General features: G+C 39.3%; 1 long non-coding RNA gene across 1 annotated transcript in view; it reads right to left on the reverse strand.

Moving 5' to 3' along the window:
* Window positions 1-16,151, reverse strand: part of LOC131384604 (uncharacterized) — a 33,766-nt gene extending 17,615 nt beyond the window's left edge. The window contains exons 1-2 of the long non-coding RNA XR_009215617.1: window positions 16,030-16,151; window positions 4,147-4,219 (exon numbers count right to left, since the gene is read on the reverse strand). This is a non-coding gene — a long non-coding RNA (uncharacterized LOC131384604). The remainder of the gene's footprint in view (window positions 1-4,146; window positions 4,220-16,029) is intronic.
* Between the last annotated feature and the right edge of the window lie 231 nt (window positions 16,152-16,382).

Genomic DNA, 16,382 nt, shown 5'->3' on the forward strand with positions numbered 1-16,382 from the left:
GGGAGCAGAAATGAGCTATCCAAATGGAGCAGCAGCCACTGAATTAAGTCAGAGACACTTAATGCTTCAAGTCCTTTTTGTAAACTAGCCACTCCTCAATGGGAAGCCACAGCCAGAAGTACTGCAGAAACAAGGCTGTGGGCTCCATGGTGAGATTTTCTATTAGGAAGTGCCCCTGGGGAGGTGACGAAGGGGCTCTTCCTAGCTCACACCTACAACACTCTTTCTCTTTATCGTCCATCTACCCCACCCTTATCCCTGCTCTGCTCCAGTATGCCAAAGAATTGCTCAGAACCTTATTCCTACCCAATTTAAGAGACATTTTCATTATTCTAAACTCTTCCTCTTGGCTTAGGTATCCTGCACCAGTGTATGGAGAGGATCCAAGATTAAGATGTCTTATAGCCACTTGTACTGGTGCCTTCCTGGGCTTTGAGTGAAGAGGAGAAAAGCTGTCCACCAGGGAACATTTTCCATGTCACTATGCTTTTTCATCCTAGAGGGATGCTGCACAGGGTTACCTTATTTATCCATATTTATTCATTTACTCAATAAATTTATTTAGTTATTCATTTTCTCCATAAACAAGGGAAATCCCATGTTTCTTTTACAAGTTGTATTCGGCCCAACAGCAGAGGTGAATATGTACACATGGCAGAACATAGTAACCGCAGCTCGAATGCCACAAAGATATCACCCTCCTCTTGCCCCGTAAGTTTATGTTCATGTTTGTTTGGGTATTGGAGACCATGTTAGGTGGAGCACATATGAAGGAGACTTCTGGGAAAGAAAAGAATTGGATTGTGGCCATTCACCGAATTGAGGTCCAAAAACACATTGGATGGATGGGGCTGCTCTTGTCAAGGCTAGAGAGCAGGATAAAGCCATGGCAATCAGAATGGTGTGTGAGTACTCAGGAGTAGACTGATCCCCAAGGACTTGGCCTTCAGGAAGAAATGTTGCTTATGGAGACAGTGTACTGCTAGAAATAGGAGAGTCCCAAACTAGCAGCATATGTGCACACTGGGGGAAATGAAGGCAGGTTTATGTGAATTTAACCCAGAACTGTTATAGGAGCAACTTCAGACTGGATCTAAAAGCAGAAAATCTCCCTTGCACTCAGGATCTAGGCATCAGTGACTCCCCATCACCTAGAACTGTGAGTAACAATTAAAGTAGGTCCACCACCCTCCCCACAAATAGATGGAGGGTCTGATGCAGTCCCTATAGGAAACATTTCTCACCCCCACTCTGCATGATGAGAATCACAGCCATGGTAAATCATTTTTGAATCATGTTTACTAATGGGAATGCATCATACTCATCAACCATGAAGAATCATGAGCCTAGAAGATCAAGTATGCTTAGCATGTCATACAAAGCATGTCATACAAAAAGCCCCCTACAGCCTAATTTCTTTTCATTTTTGCCAGTTTTATTAATGTATAGTTGCCACAACATGATTTCAGCCTCTTCTCCAGCCTCTACCCAGCTTTCTCCATGATGTTCATTCTGCTTAGAAGCATGTGGTTTGGGTGAAATTGGTTACCCCTCCCCCAGTTATAAGGGTGGGTCTGATAGATTTTAAATGATCACAAATTTTTATAACTATTTAAATCAAGATATGGGGACTTGCTTCAGAAGCAATGGCAACAAAAATAAAAATTGATAAATGGGAACTAATTAAACTAAAGAGTTTCTGCACAGCAAAAGAAACTATCGACAGAGTGAGCAGGCAACCTACAGAATAAGAGAAAATATTTGCAAACTATGCATCCAACAAAGGACATATATACAGAATCTAAAAAAACTTAAGCAATTCAACAAGCAAAAAACAAATAACCCCATTTAAAAGTGGGCAAAAGACATGAACAGGCACTTCTCAAAAGAAGACATACAAGCAACCAATCTATGAAAAAATATTTCAACATCACTAATCACCAGAAAAATGCAAATCAAAACCACAGTAAGATACCATTTCACACCAATCAGAATGGCTATTACTAAAGAAAAACAAAAAACAACAGATACTGGTGAGGTTGTGGAGAAAAAGGAATGCTTATTCACTATTGTTAGGCATGTAAATTAGTTCAGCCACTGTGGAAAGCAGTTTAGAGATTTTTTAAAGATCCTAAAACAGAACTACCATTTGACCCAGAAATCCCCTTACTGAGTATATATCCAAAAAAAAAAAAAAAATCATCCTACCAAAAAGTCGCATGCGCTTGTATATTAATCACAGCACTACTCACAACAGCAAAGACATGGAATCAACCTAGGTGCCTATCAACAGTGGATTGAATAAAGAAAATGTGGTACACATATACCATGAATACTATGCAGCCATAAAAAAGAATAAAATAATGTCCTTTGCAGCAACATGGATGCAGCTGGAGGCCAATATCCTAAGGAAATTAATGCAGGAACAGAAAATTAAATACCACATGTCTTCACTTGTAAGTGGGAGCTAAACATTGGGTACCCATCAACATAAATATGGCAACAACAGACACTAGGAACTACTGAAAGGGAGAGGGAGAGAGGGGGACAAGGTTGAAAACCTAACTATTGGGTACTATGCTCACTACCTCAGTGATGGGATCAGTCATACCCCAAACCTCAGCATCATGCAATATCCCCATGTAACAAACCTACACATGTACTCCCTGAATCTAAAATAAAACTTGAAATTATTTTTTTAAAAATATGTAGGGACTTGCTTTGACCAATATATAATGTGGCAAAAATCATGTCACACAAGTCCCAAGTTTACATGTCAAGAGGCCTTACAGCTGTTCTCACTCTCATAGAATGACATGTTCAAGTGAATTAGCCCAAGCTGGCTTGCTGGAAAGAACACAGAGAAGAGAACCGAACTACCCACTCAACCAGCAGACATGTGGCTGTCCTTATCCAGGACCAAGTTACCTGGACTTGCTGACTTGCCAAATTACCCTAAGTGCATGAGTGAGCCCAGGCAACACCACATGGTAGAGAATGAGACATCCCAGCTGAGCCCTGCCCAAATTCCTGACCCACAAAATCATGAGAAAATAAACTGTTGTGGTTTTCAGCCACTAAATTTTTTTAATGTTTTGTTATGTAAATAAGGCTAATAGAAAAAGTGGGTAAGCCAATCAGGGCAAATCCTTCCCTCCTGCCACATTTGGTTCATAACACAGGCCTCAGTTCATCAATGCATGCAGAGATTGGTTCAGGAGTGGCCCAATCAGTGAGAACCTCAAGGCCTTGGCTGGGAATACCAAGTCAAAGCTATTCATCCCTACTTTGAGTAGAGCACTGTGAAGTGAAGCTTGAAGCTATCACAGCTGTTTTGCTACCATAACAAGAGCCAGCCGGAGGAAGAAACCAACACATGAGAACTCTACAGAAAACTGCAAAGACATGGAGTTAGAGCCTTGATCAAACCCTCTATTAATTGCACAGGAATTTCACATCACTTCTAGACTTTTGTCATTATGTGAACCATAAACCTTGCTATTTAAGCCAGTAGACTTAGGTTTTTGGTTATTTGCAACTTAAATCAACTGAAAGTGTCCAAATGACACTCTCAAAACTCGCTACGTGTTGTTTTCATGTTTACCAACAAAACCCTGCTTTTCAAGCAAACACTTAAGAGAAGCATAAAATGACAGACACCATGTTTGAAATAGGAATGGGCAGTCCAGAATCCTAACAGCTCCTTCTTAATTCCCTGTATCAGTTTCTAGGTCTTCTGTAACAAAGTACCACAAACTGTGGCTTGAGACAATGGAAATGTATTGTGTCACAGTTCTGTAGGCTAGAAGTCAGAGACCAAAGTGTTGCTGGACCATGCTCCCTCTGACACCTGTAAGGGAACCCTTCCTTGTCTCTTCCTAAATTTCGCTTGTTTGCCAGCATCTTTGGCATCCCTTGGTTTACAGATGCATGACTCCAATCCTTAGTCTCCACATGGCATCCTTCCTGTGTCTCTTCACATCGTTTTCCCTTGTGCATGTCTATCTGTGACCAAATTTCCCCTTTTTATACAACACTGATCATACTAGACTAGGGCTCACCCTTATGACCTCAGTTTAACTTAATTACCTCTATAAAGACCCTAGTTCCAAATAATCACATTCTGAGTTTAAGACTTCAACATACCTTTTTGAGGGGGACAAAATTCAACCCATAACACTCTCTATCCCGCTGTAGTTCCTTAGACAGCCCCAGGACTCTGGAAGAGAAAAGTCATGCTTTAATTCCGATGTGCCATTTTACATGTTGAACCTCTTCCTACAATGTTCTTCTACCTCTTCTGTCTTAGATTTCAAGGCTCAGATAAAATGGCATCTACTCTTTCTGCTCCTGTCCTCAAAAAAAGAAATAATTATTCGCTCTTCTGTCTCATATCAGTTGTTCATATCTCAAATGGAGCACTCTTCATTAAGGTTAAGTCTGTATATATGTGTCTCTCTCCACACTGGTCTGTGTGTCATCCTGATGGCAGGATTGTCACTTGTACCTAGCTCATTGCCTGGCATATAGTAGATATTCAGTAAATGTTGGATGAAATAAAGTTATGCACCCTGACATCTTATATTAATTGTTAGAGTACATTATTTATTAAACAGAAAAACAGGCTTTCTCACCCATCCCTTTAAAGAATAATGAGTTGGAAAAAGACTCAAGATTTGAGGCTCCAGGCTTACAACATCAAAATGGTCTTGGGAATGAGTGGGAGGAAGAACTGTTTGAACAGTGACTGGAAATCACCCTTGTCCCAGATTTTCCCCTAATTAGGCTTTTCCTTGTGTTAGTAATCCCATCATAAGAACCTCCAGACATCAAATGTACCATCTTCTGATTGTTTGTTATGTGTTTTCTGGTTTGTAATTATTGTTCACTGGTGCTTCTGTAATGTAGGTATGAAAATGGCAGAGGAGCAAAATCCTAACTAGCAAACATTCAGTATGTTAAACTGTGAATCTTCCACTGAGCTTGTATGTTGGGAAAAGGGGAAGAGAATGTATCCAATTATGCCATATAGGAAGTAACCCTAAAGAGTGATGCCCACAGGTGATGACTGGGAGGGGAAGGGAGAAGAGGCATCTACACTAGAAGGTCTCTTTCTATGTAAGTCAAGACTCTCCTGTTCATCAGTTGCCCTGGGTTCAGATGTGCATCATTGCTAATGTGAGTTTAGGAAATAATTTCAGCTTCCTCTTCATGCCTAACAGAGCCCTCCAGGTACCTGACTGATATCCAGCCAACTGAATATCAGAACTGTTTTATACAGTAGCCACAGCACATAGCCCAGTAGGTATACAATAGGCAATCACTCATTCATACAACAAATACTAATAGTATCTGTCCCATATACTTGCTGTGGAGATTAAATGATGTCATGTATCATAAGAGTCTGGCACCTAGTGAGTGCCCAGTGTATGTAACAGAGGTTATTACATTGGATTATTATTATCAATTATTTACTTCTACCCTGTAATAGATTCATATATCTAAGCCCTTCACTATGTGACTTTTCAATGTCTTTTTCTTGGAGTAGCGTATGGTCATGCTCATGGTTAACATGGAGCGTGGCCATACAACTTGCTTTGGTCAAGGGAATGTGAGTGGATATAACATATGTCATGTCAGAAAGTTTTTTAATGTGCTTGGTTCTTTTCTGACCTCTTGGAGCTTCTTCCCTCTGCCATGAGAAGAGTATGCCCCAAATGGTCATTGTTTCTTCAGTCTGGATACAGGAATGGAAACACACGGAGCATTCTGAACTCAGCCTGGCCAAGTCAGCCCAGCTGAGATCAGACAAACCACAACATATCTGCAGATTTATCAGCAAGAAAAATAACTGTTCTTGAAAGCTACTGAGATTTCCGTGGTGGTTTGTGATGCATTACTGCTGCAGTGGTTGACTTTCATTATTATTATTATTATTATTATTGTTGTTGTTGTTGCTGCTATTGTTGTTGTTGTTATATCTACTCCACAGAACATTTTGGCCTTCAGACTCTTACTGCAGAAGGGAGTGCAGAATAGTATAGACTGGAGAGAAACAACCTAAACTCACAGAATTTCATATTTCATCTTATACATAGAAAAATTGATATCCAGAGATCTAAAATTAATTGCTCAGAGTTTCAAAGCTTATCCACAGACAGAATTGCAACCTCACGAGTTGAGTGTCCACACATCTCGGTTTGCCCAGGACAGTTATTAATGGTTCCCACTGCTCTCTCAAAATAGTCTTAATTTGAATAATAAGTTATGTGATTACCTTACTCACTGGCTAACTTTCAGAAAAATTAGTTTGGAAGTTGTCTGTAAGATTATTTCAGTTGTAACTAAGAAAAAAGCCAATTCAAACTGAGTTAATAATAAAACGGATCTACGAGCTCATAAGGTAAGGTGGGAACACCAAACGTTTCATTTATTTTGATTTCTTTGGTCCACATATCATTGTGGCAAAGTAAAATTAGCAGTAGGCAGCTTCCTTATCCACACCCCTGTGCTGCACACTTTCCCACTGGTAGGGCAGATGCACCTGACAGCAATAACTCAAGCATACCCTGAGAATGACCTTATGGTCTAATAAGAATGTGTGTTCAGGGTTCTGAGAAATCCAGTTCACTCCTTATCTCTAAAGGACATCCAAAGCCCCCTGACCCATTCCTTGGAATTCAGAGAATCGAGGCCCTTCGTTTTGGGTTAAATGGGGGTTGCTAGCTCGGGGTTGCTAGGCGGAAGCTGCTACGTGAAAATGCTATATAACCTGCACACTTCTTACTAATGGGAGCAGTTTTTCTGTCCAGCTCCCCTCTCTTGGATGGCCCTGTATCTAAGTCCCCAATAAACCCTATGTCAAGTTTGCTAGTTCTGGTGTCTTCTTCAGCCTCTTGGACATGGTGCCATCACTACTGGAGTAAATAGGGGTCCAGCATGACATCATTCATATTCCAGAAGACAGGAAAGAATGTTTCTGAAAACCCTCTTAGAAGAAGAGCCCAGAGGCTCCCAGCAAACAAATCCTTGTGTTCCTTGACCCAATTTTACTTACACACCCATTCTATAACCAAAATCTGGGGCTATAAAATAGGGTCATACTAGTCTGAATCACATTTCCTGCCCCAAGTGCCAGGGATGGAATCAGCCTCAACCAAAGTACTTGGGCTAGGCAGGATTAATGCCCAGACTAAAATCAGGATACTTCCCAACAGAAGGGGGAAACAAATGTCAGGGAGCCACCCTGTTGTCGATTCACTCCAGAGCTTGTCTTCATAAGGAAAGTAGGATTTCCTGCTTCTAAACCAGGCAATTTCCACAATGCAATCCCAAAGATCAGTTTTGCCAGGAGTCCCTATCAGGCAGGATGGCTAAAGAGCATGGTGGGGCTGAAGGGCATTTCTTCTGTACAGTTGACCCTTGAACAACATGGGTGTGAACTGCGCAGGTCCACTTATATGTGGGCTTTTTTCAACCAAACCCGACACAGATTGAAAATAAAGTGTTCTCAGGATGTGAAACCTGTGTATACAGAGGGCAGACTTTTTGTATACTCGGGTTCCGGGCTTTGGAAACTGAGTATGCGTGGATTTCAGTATACCCAGGGATTCCTGGAACCAATCCTCCATGTCTACCAAGGGAGGACTGTACTTACCATCTGGGTGTAGGAACAGCGTGAGCCAAGGCATTGAATCATCTGGGTTTGAATCCCAGCTCCGCCACTTACTGTATAATCAAGTGTGTTTGCTTAATCTCTCTCTGATTTGCACATATAAACTAAGGGATAAGAATGCCAACTTCATAGTGTCTTGAGATAATTTAAAAATATAAAGCATTTAAATTACCTAGCACAATGATAAGCAAATACATGCTCACCTTCCTTTTTTTGTGCTTAATAATTTGTTTAGGGAGAGTAGAATCAGAACAAAGGAGTTGCAATAGTCTGAGGCATTGATCTCTACCAAAGGGAAGATCCTGTTGGTTAAGTCTATGAGAGACTGCTAGGGTCTGCTTTCCCCTGGGCCCTGCTAGAAATAAGCTAACAAATATATAGTGTTTGGCTATAATAAGCTAACAAATATATATATATATAAAAGCTAACAAATATATAGTGTTTGGCTATTCTTTTTCTGGACTTGGTTGCCACCATTGTCAGACTCTTCCCTTAGTGTGTTAATTATGTCACAGTCTTCTTTTAGATCAGTCTCTTTCAGAGACCACACTTTCATTTCCACAGATGCCTAATCTTGAACATTACATGTGAGGTTATTCATTTTACCCTAAGGTCCTGGAATAAGCTTACTCTAGTCCCACAGCAACTAATGTACTTCATTTCCTATCCTTCCTCTTGATAGAGAAGGTCAAATGAATTTAAGGATGTGAAATCCTTCTGTAAAAATCAAAAAAGCTATGCAGAAAAAGGTAGCATGTATGCACTGCTAGAGGGCCAAGATTTCATGAATCCCAAATCAGACAAGCTTCCCTACTCCATGCGTTAGTATTCTCCACAAACAAATCCTGCAGCCAAGCCTTGCATGGCAAAAAAAAAAAAAAAGGAAAAAAAAAACTTTTTTTTTATTTTAAAATAAATTTCGATTTACAGGAGAGTTGCAAAGATAATACGAGTTCCCATATACCCTTCACCATGATCCTTTATCAAAACTAAGAAATTAACACTGGTACAGAGTAATATTAACAAACTACAGAATTTATTCAGATTTCACCAGTTTTTCCACTAATGTTCTTTTTCTTTCCAGTATACCGTGTTGCAATTTAGTTGTCACGTCTTCTTAGTCTCCCCTGAGTCTTTAAAGTTTGTCAGTCTTTCCTTGTTTTTCATGACCTTGACACTTTGGAATACACTGGTCAGGTATTTTTTAGACTGTTCCAAATTTGAGTGATGTTTTCTCATGATTAGATTGAGGTTATAGATCTTGGGGAAAAATGTCCCAGAAGTAAGGTGTCTTTCTCATTGCCTCATATAGAGAAGTTCACGATGTTTATTAATATTTATCACTGGTGATGTTAATCTTGATCACTTGGTTAAGGTAGTATCTGCCAGCTTTTCCTGTTACCAGTTACTATTTTTTCCTTTTCCGTATACTGTTTGTCACATGAGAGTCAGTAAATGCAGCCCACATTTAGAGGCACTTGAGCACTTCCTTACTTTCTGGCACTATAAGATGCTCCAAATTTACTTTGCATTTTCCCTACCCCAGCCTTAGAGTCATCCATTTATCCAGGGATTCCTGTTTCCTTTTATTGGAGAATAATATACAATATATAAATATAAAATTATGATTTAAGTTCTGGGTGCTAGATGTGCTGCATCTTTTGATAGTAGTCATCAAAGAACACAGCTAGTATTATAGCTTAATGTCAAAGAACACAGCTATTATTATAGCTTTGTGATTAGTTCCCTAACTTTTTCCTCTTGGCCTTTCCCCTGACAAGATCCTACCCTGAATCTCCCCCACAACATCCCTTCATTCACTCACTCACTCACTCATTCATTCAACATCATTTATCTAGCCATCATGTGTCAAGTACTCTTGTGCCTCGCATTAAGATGCCACTGCCACCTACATAGTCTAGATGCATGCTGTCTGAAGTTACGGTTCTGCCGAGACCTAATATATAGGAATTAGTCAGGCAATGGGAAAAGGGGAGGGAGCTGAGGTAAAAGAATGGAAAATAAACATGTGTCCCCAGAGCCTGTGACCAGAGGGACATTTAGAAAACTCAGAATAGTTGCTGTTTAATTATGTTATAAATTAGAGAGTATCATTTTGTATTTGAGAATAGCCCCACTCCCCAACCAGTTGCACTCACTCTGGAAGAATGGGAATTTCTAAAATTGCTAACCACTGATAACACTGCATGAAAGAAACTAATGGTCCAAAAAATACAACAACAAAACCAATGAGAAACACAAACCAACTATGTGTTCCTAATTGTTCATAATTCAAATGAACAAATATGTTTAGAACAACTGCTCTGTGCTGGGGATAGAGAAGCAAACAAGAAAGACAAGGCCCTATCCTCAAGCAGCTTTAGTCTGTTGTGATGAGTATAGACAAAAAGTACATAGAGCTGTGGGGCATACAGCAAGAGGATTTAACTATTGTGGGGGTGAGAGAAGCTTCCTAGAGGAAGTGGCACCAATGGTGAGGCTTGAAGGAGAAGAAGTTAATAAAGAGAAGAAACCAAGATCTGGTCATCTTTGACCAGCTTAAACCTTAAAGAATGTGTCTATTATCATAGGTTTGTGATTAACTCTCTAATCCCTTTATCTATGCCTAGTCTTTCCCCTGAACAGGTTCCTACCCTTACTCTCTCCAGTATCCCTTCATTCATTCATTCATTCATTCAACATTATTGAGAAGACAGGAAGGAAAAGCATTCCAAGTGGAGAAAACAGCCTGTGGGAAGGCCAGGATACGAAAGAGGGCATAATGTCTCAAGAAACTGAAGTAAATGTTCTATGTCTACAGAGAAGAGAGCAAGAGAAAGCAAGGCAAGAAATGAGGCTGGAGATGTAGGAAAGTACCAGGTCCCATTGCTCCTTAAAAGTCAGTGGAGCGTTTTGAACTTTATTCCCAGGGTAATGGTGAACCATGGATGGCTGTTAAATCAATGATCAGACCAGACAACCCAGCTGCAATGGGGAGAATGGAAGAGAAGAAATGAAGATGTTAGACCTCTGTAAGCCTTCTATAAGTCTTAGCTTCCTTTCTGCCTCACAGGATTGGAGGAAGGATTCAACAAGGGAACACATACAAAACCCCTAGCACAAAGTTTGGCATGTGGCAGGCAATCAGGAAACATCAGGGCCTTCTTTTGTCCAATAATTCTGATTCTTTTTCATCTACTCTCATTTTTCTTTTTATTCCCTGACCATATTTTGGAACGAAAATTACCGTTTGTATTAGTCCATTTTTGCCTTGCTATAAAGGAATACCTAAAACTTGGTAATATATAAAGAAAAGGGGTTTAATTAGCTCACAGTTCTGCAGGCATTACAGGAAGCATAGCAGCTTCTGCTTCGGGGGAGGCCTCAGGAAGCTTCCAATCATGGCAGAAGGCAAAGGGTGAGGCATCTCATATAGTGAGAGCAGGAGCAAGAGAGAGGGGAAGGAAGTGCTACATGCTTTTAAACAACTAGATCTCATGAGAACTCATTCACTGTTGTGACAACAGTATCAAGGTGGATGGTGTTAAACCATTCATGAGTAACTGACCCCATGATCCAATGATCCAATCACCTCCCACCAGGTCCTACCACCAACACTGGGTATTACAATTCAACATGAGTTTTGGGCAGGGATACAAATCTAAACCATATCAGTATTTAAACCTTTTGCTGTGGTTACAGTTAATAACTGTGGTAGAGACAGTGAACAAATATGAGTAAGACCCAAGCCTTTCTATAAGACATATTTACTACAAGCCATAATATGACGTGATATGAACCACACAATGACATGAGTTCAAGCTCTTAGAGGGCAAGGAGAGCATCCTTCACCTCTCTGTCCTTAATGTCAGGCAAAATACATGGCACAGGGGGCTTAACACAGGCTTGTCAACCTACAAATGTGTGCTCTTGGAGCTCAGACAGGAGGAGCAGGAAGATTGGATGCACTGAAAGTTTAATATCTTGAGATTGCATAAGGCTAATTGAACACTGTGGCTTTCTGTCTATTTCATTGATTACTGGTTTGGGGATAATTGTTAGCATGCTCCCTGCTTTGGCTTTTATTTTTCATGAAAGTTTCTTCATAGTGATTGTTTAATCTCAAATCAAAACTTTCCTATCATGAAACATAATATAATAACATGAAAACATCAAAGCTATACTGAGATGCTTGTTTTGATAATATTACACATAATTAATTATCAATGGTATTTCCATCTGAGTTACAATAAGGCAAATTTCATTCTTTATTACTGCTTTTTCTCACCACCTATCTCCACCCTGGCCGCCTAACTTAACGCTTAGCTGACGTGTGTTTAGAAAATCAGAGTACTTTTACCCTTAGCTCCAGCAATTCACCAGTGAACTGATATGAGAGTCCTAAAATGTTAGGTAAAGTAAATGACCATGGGGTCATACCCAACACTGTTCCTCTCTGTAACATATAGGGTTGTCCCAGTTACTATGACAATGTATTTTATTTTAGAGCAAATTGAAAAATAAGGCAAGTAACCATGTTGTCTGTGGAACACTTAGCATTACTATGGGAAAGTTAAAGGTTAAAGCTATTTTATTCTTTTATTTATGGTTCTTCAGATCCTTTTACCTATTTGTTTTTGAGACAGGGTCTCACTCTGTCGCCCATGCTGGAGTGCAGTGGTGCAATCATAGCTCACTGCAGCCTCAACCTTCTGGGCTCAAGCAATACTCCCACTTCAGCCTCCCAAGTAGCTGGGACTACAGGCGTGTACCACCATGCCTGGCTAATTTCTTTTTATTTTTTTGTAGAGACGAAGTCTCACCATGTTGCCCCAGCTGGTTTCAAACTCCTAGGCTCAAGCAATCCTTTCACCTTAGCCTCCAAACTGCTGGGATTACAGGCATTAGCCACCTCACCTGGAGTACTTCAGATTCTTATGGTGGAACAGCCTTGATCAAATTGCTTACTTTTTCTTAAAGAGTTTTACTATTCCAGATTAAATCCATGGCTTCCTGACATCAAACACATTGGAGTGCATAGCTCTGTGTGGGACAGCTGTCATACACAAATATGATCATCCAGGGAGGCCAAACGCATATCTAATATTTCCAGATGCCCCTCAGGGTACCTTATTCCTTTTTAAAGTTAATTCTGATAGTTTATAGGTGATCTGTACAATTTTGATGCATTTGAAAAGCATTTTTTATTATAAAACCTATACTCAAATAAAGAAATTGAAAAATACAGATAATATAGAAAAGGAAATATAAGTTCCTATTTCCCAATTCAATTCCACATTCCCATACCCCAGAAGTATCATTACTCATCTCCTTCCAGAAATCTTTCTCCTTATACAACTATATAAATGGAATATCTTTTATGTATTTTACCACAAATGGGATCTTCCTATACATGTCATTTTGTGTTTTTCCCATAAAATGTAGGTCAGTACATTTACATCTTTGTCTTCTTTTTAGTGCCTGTATAGCATTCCTTATATAGATATACATATCTTTTTCACCTATTAGTGATCACTTAGATAGTTTCCATTTTCATTTCCTTCTTTGTCTTTCTTTCTTGATATTAAAAATAGGACTGTAATGAACATTCATCTACAAATTTTTTTCCAACTTAAGAAAATGTACCCACTGCAATGGTTTGAATATTTATGTCCCCTCAAAATTTATGTTGAAACTAAATCCCCAGTGTAAGCATTAAGAGATGGGATCTTTAGGAAGTGTTTAGACCATGAGGGCTCTGCCCTCATAAATGGATTAATGCCTTATAAAAGAGCTGGCTTGAGAGCACCAGATCACCCCTTCCCTCCCTTCCATCATGTGAAGACACAGTTTGTCCCTTGTGGAGGATGCAGCAACAAGGTGTCATCTTGGAAGCAGAGAGCAGCCCTCACCAAACACCAAACATGCAGGTGCCTTGATCTTGGACTTTCCTACCTCCAGAACTGTGAGAAATAAATTCCTACTGTTTTAAAGTTACCCAGTCTGTGATAGTTTGTTATAGCCACACAAAAATGCTAACATACCCACTATATAAATTTCAAGCAGGAATTCTAGCACTGCTCTGAATAACATTCTGCAGTTGAATTGGATGCCCAGTTACTCCATCCTAACACTCCATGGGGCAATTAAAGAAATGCTGACATGCGGTATTAATGTATACATGCTCTAGAAAATTAGGCAATGTTCTGGTAGTCTTTTGCTACATAACATACCACTCTTCAACTATGTGGTATAAAACAAAAGCAATCATTCCTCTAGCTCAGAAATCTGCAACTTGGGCAGGGCTTTGTGGGAAACGCTTGTATCTGGCTTGGCTAAGGGCCAGAAAATCCACTTCCAAGAAGGCTCATTCAACTGGTTGGTCCTGGTCATCAGTTGGAAGGTCAGCTGGAGTGGAGGGCTAGGAAACCTGGTTTCTTTCTGAACCAGTCGCTCCATGTGGCTTGGGCTTCCTCATGGAATGATACTTGGATTCCAAGGGAAAGAATTCTGAAAGACAGAGCTAGGCAGAAGCTATATTATCTTTAGTAACCTAGCCTCAGAAGTCTCATAGTGCATTAATTGAACTAATCACAAAGGTCTATGCAAGTTCAAGAGGAGAGAATATAAACTCAGTCTCTTGATGAGAATTTTTCAAGGTTCTCAAAAAACACGCAGGATGGGAAATATTATTGCAGCCACTACTGGAAAAATACAATCTGCCACAGCCAAAAAATACCTTCTTTGATCCAGATAGATAGATCTCAATATAATCATATTGTTGATTTTTTAAAACAAGGATATCCACATTTTATTGTTTTCCTCTTATCTGATTCTGAAAAAAATATTTTACCAGAACTATACATTTTTTCCTGTGGATGTAATCGTCAGGCTAATCCCTACGACAACTAAAAGTTGTGGTAGTTGCATGGTCACCAACTTCTCTCTTTTTTCTTTTCTTTTTTTTTCTTTTCCTTTCATGTCTTCTTTCCTTCCTTCCTTCTTTCCTTCCTTCCTTCTTTCCTTCCTTCTGTCTTTTTATTTTTTTAAGAGACAGGGTCTTGCATCTTGCTCTGTCACCCAGGCTGGAGTGCAGTGGCCTCAGGTAATCCAATACTTTCTCCCACCTCAACCTCCTGAGTAGCTGGAACTACAAGTGGTCACACCAAATCAGGTTAATTTTGTATATATTTTTTGTTAAGACAAGGGTCTTTCTATGTTGACCAGGCTGGTCTCAAAATCCTGGCCTCAAACAATTTCCTCCTTCAGCCTCCTAAAGCACTGGGATTACAGGCATGAGGCACCACACCTTGCCAATATTTCTTCAATGGATAAGAAACAATTCATTTTGTTTTCCCACTTGCCTTCCACTTAGCATAACATCTAGTGACTATTAGCTATTGTTATTGTTTCAGTATGACATACTGTATCTTCATTTTACTAATTAGAAAATCTAGATGTGAAAAAGTGAAGCAAATTTCCTAAAATCACATTTAATAGTACAAGTGGGATTTGAACTTTGGATCCTGAGGATTAGACCTTTGTTCTAAGCCTAAAGTGGTACTGTTAATTAAACTTCTTTCTAAAGCATTAGGTCAGGAACTTTATTATATCAAGCTTATCAGTTGGAAAATCCTTAGCTGTTGTTTAATCCAAGTGAGCTATGGTATCTTCCCAGGAAACTACATACTAAGATCTTTCTTGCCAGTGATGTGGGTTACATTCAGATTTGCATTTGAATATTAATATGCCTGTTGTTCTATGTGAGAGAATGCTTGAACTATGGTAGCAAAGCAGGATCTAAAGATCCAATATGGGAAGAAATTAAATACTGTGTTACTTTTCTCCACTATTTTCCAAACCCAGTTTCATGGTTTCATAAACTAATATACTCTGATTAAATGCCATATTAAGATAAGGGAGTTAGTAAACAAAAGGAACCGCAGAAATTTTGCCAGTAGGTAAAAAAAAAGAACCACAGAGAGCTTCCTGCAGAAAGTTGACCTTGACCAATGAGATGAAGGAAAGAAAGGATGTGACATAAAGACTGACAGTTTAGTGCTACTTCCCAAAAGTGGTTGTGCATCAGAATCACCTGGTAAATATTTAATACTCAGACCTGACCCCTGGTGATTTGGTTGGCATAGGATGGAGCCTGGGGATATGTATATGTCTTTACAAGTACTCAGATGATGCAGATGGAATAAGCCTTCAAACTTTTTTTGGAACATATAGATTTAGGGCACAATTTAAGAGGGTTTTTTACAGTTCAATCTTTAGCATTAAAAAATTTTTATGTCATTCTCTATCGTCATCAGATATTTTCTGGCTTTTTTGTTGGGGGGAATACCTACCAGGCAATGTCTGTTCTTCAATAGAAGCCAAGATTCTGATTCATTCTTTTCCAATTATCATATTAGGTTATTGTAATCTTTTGTGCTGAATCAGTTGAAATTCTGTTTTCATGTTTTCACTGAAATTTAAAAATGGAATCAGACTCCTAGAGTATGCAATTATGGGCCATTTGATATATTAACATTTACATTTCCTTTAAATATCAAAGTTTATTGCCACTAAACTATGCAAGTAGTATTTTCTTGGACCTTCTTTTTTAGTACAGAAATTACTAACTCCTAGAATCAGCTTACTTTTTTCAATGTTTGTGACAACTGTGAAAACTTAATGGATATTCTAGTGACTTACCAAA

Source organism: Hylobates moloch, unplaced genomic scaffold (genome assembly GCF_009828535.3).
Source record: "Hylobates moloch isolate HMO894 unplaced genomic scaffold, HMol_V3 SCAFFOLD_11, whole genome shotgun sequence".
Taxonomy (NCBI): Eukaryota; Metazoa; Chordata; class Mammalia; order Primates; family Hylobatidae; genus Hylobates; species Hylobates moloch.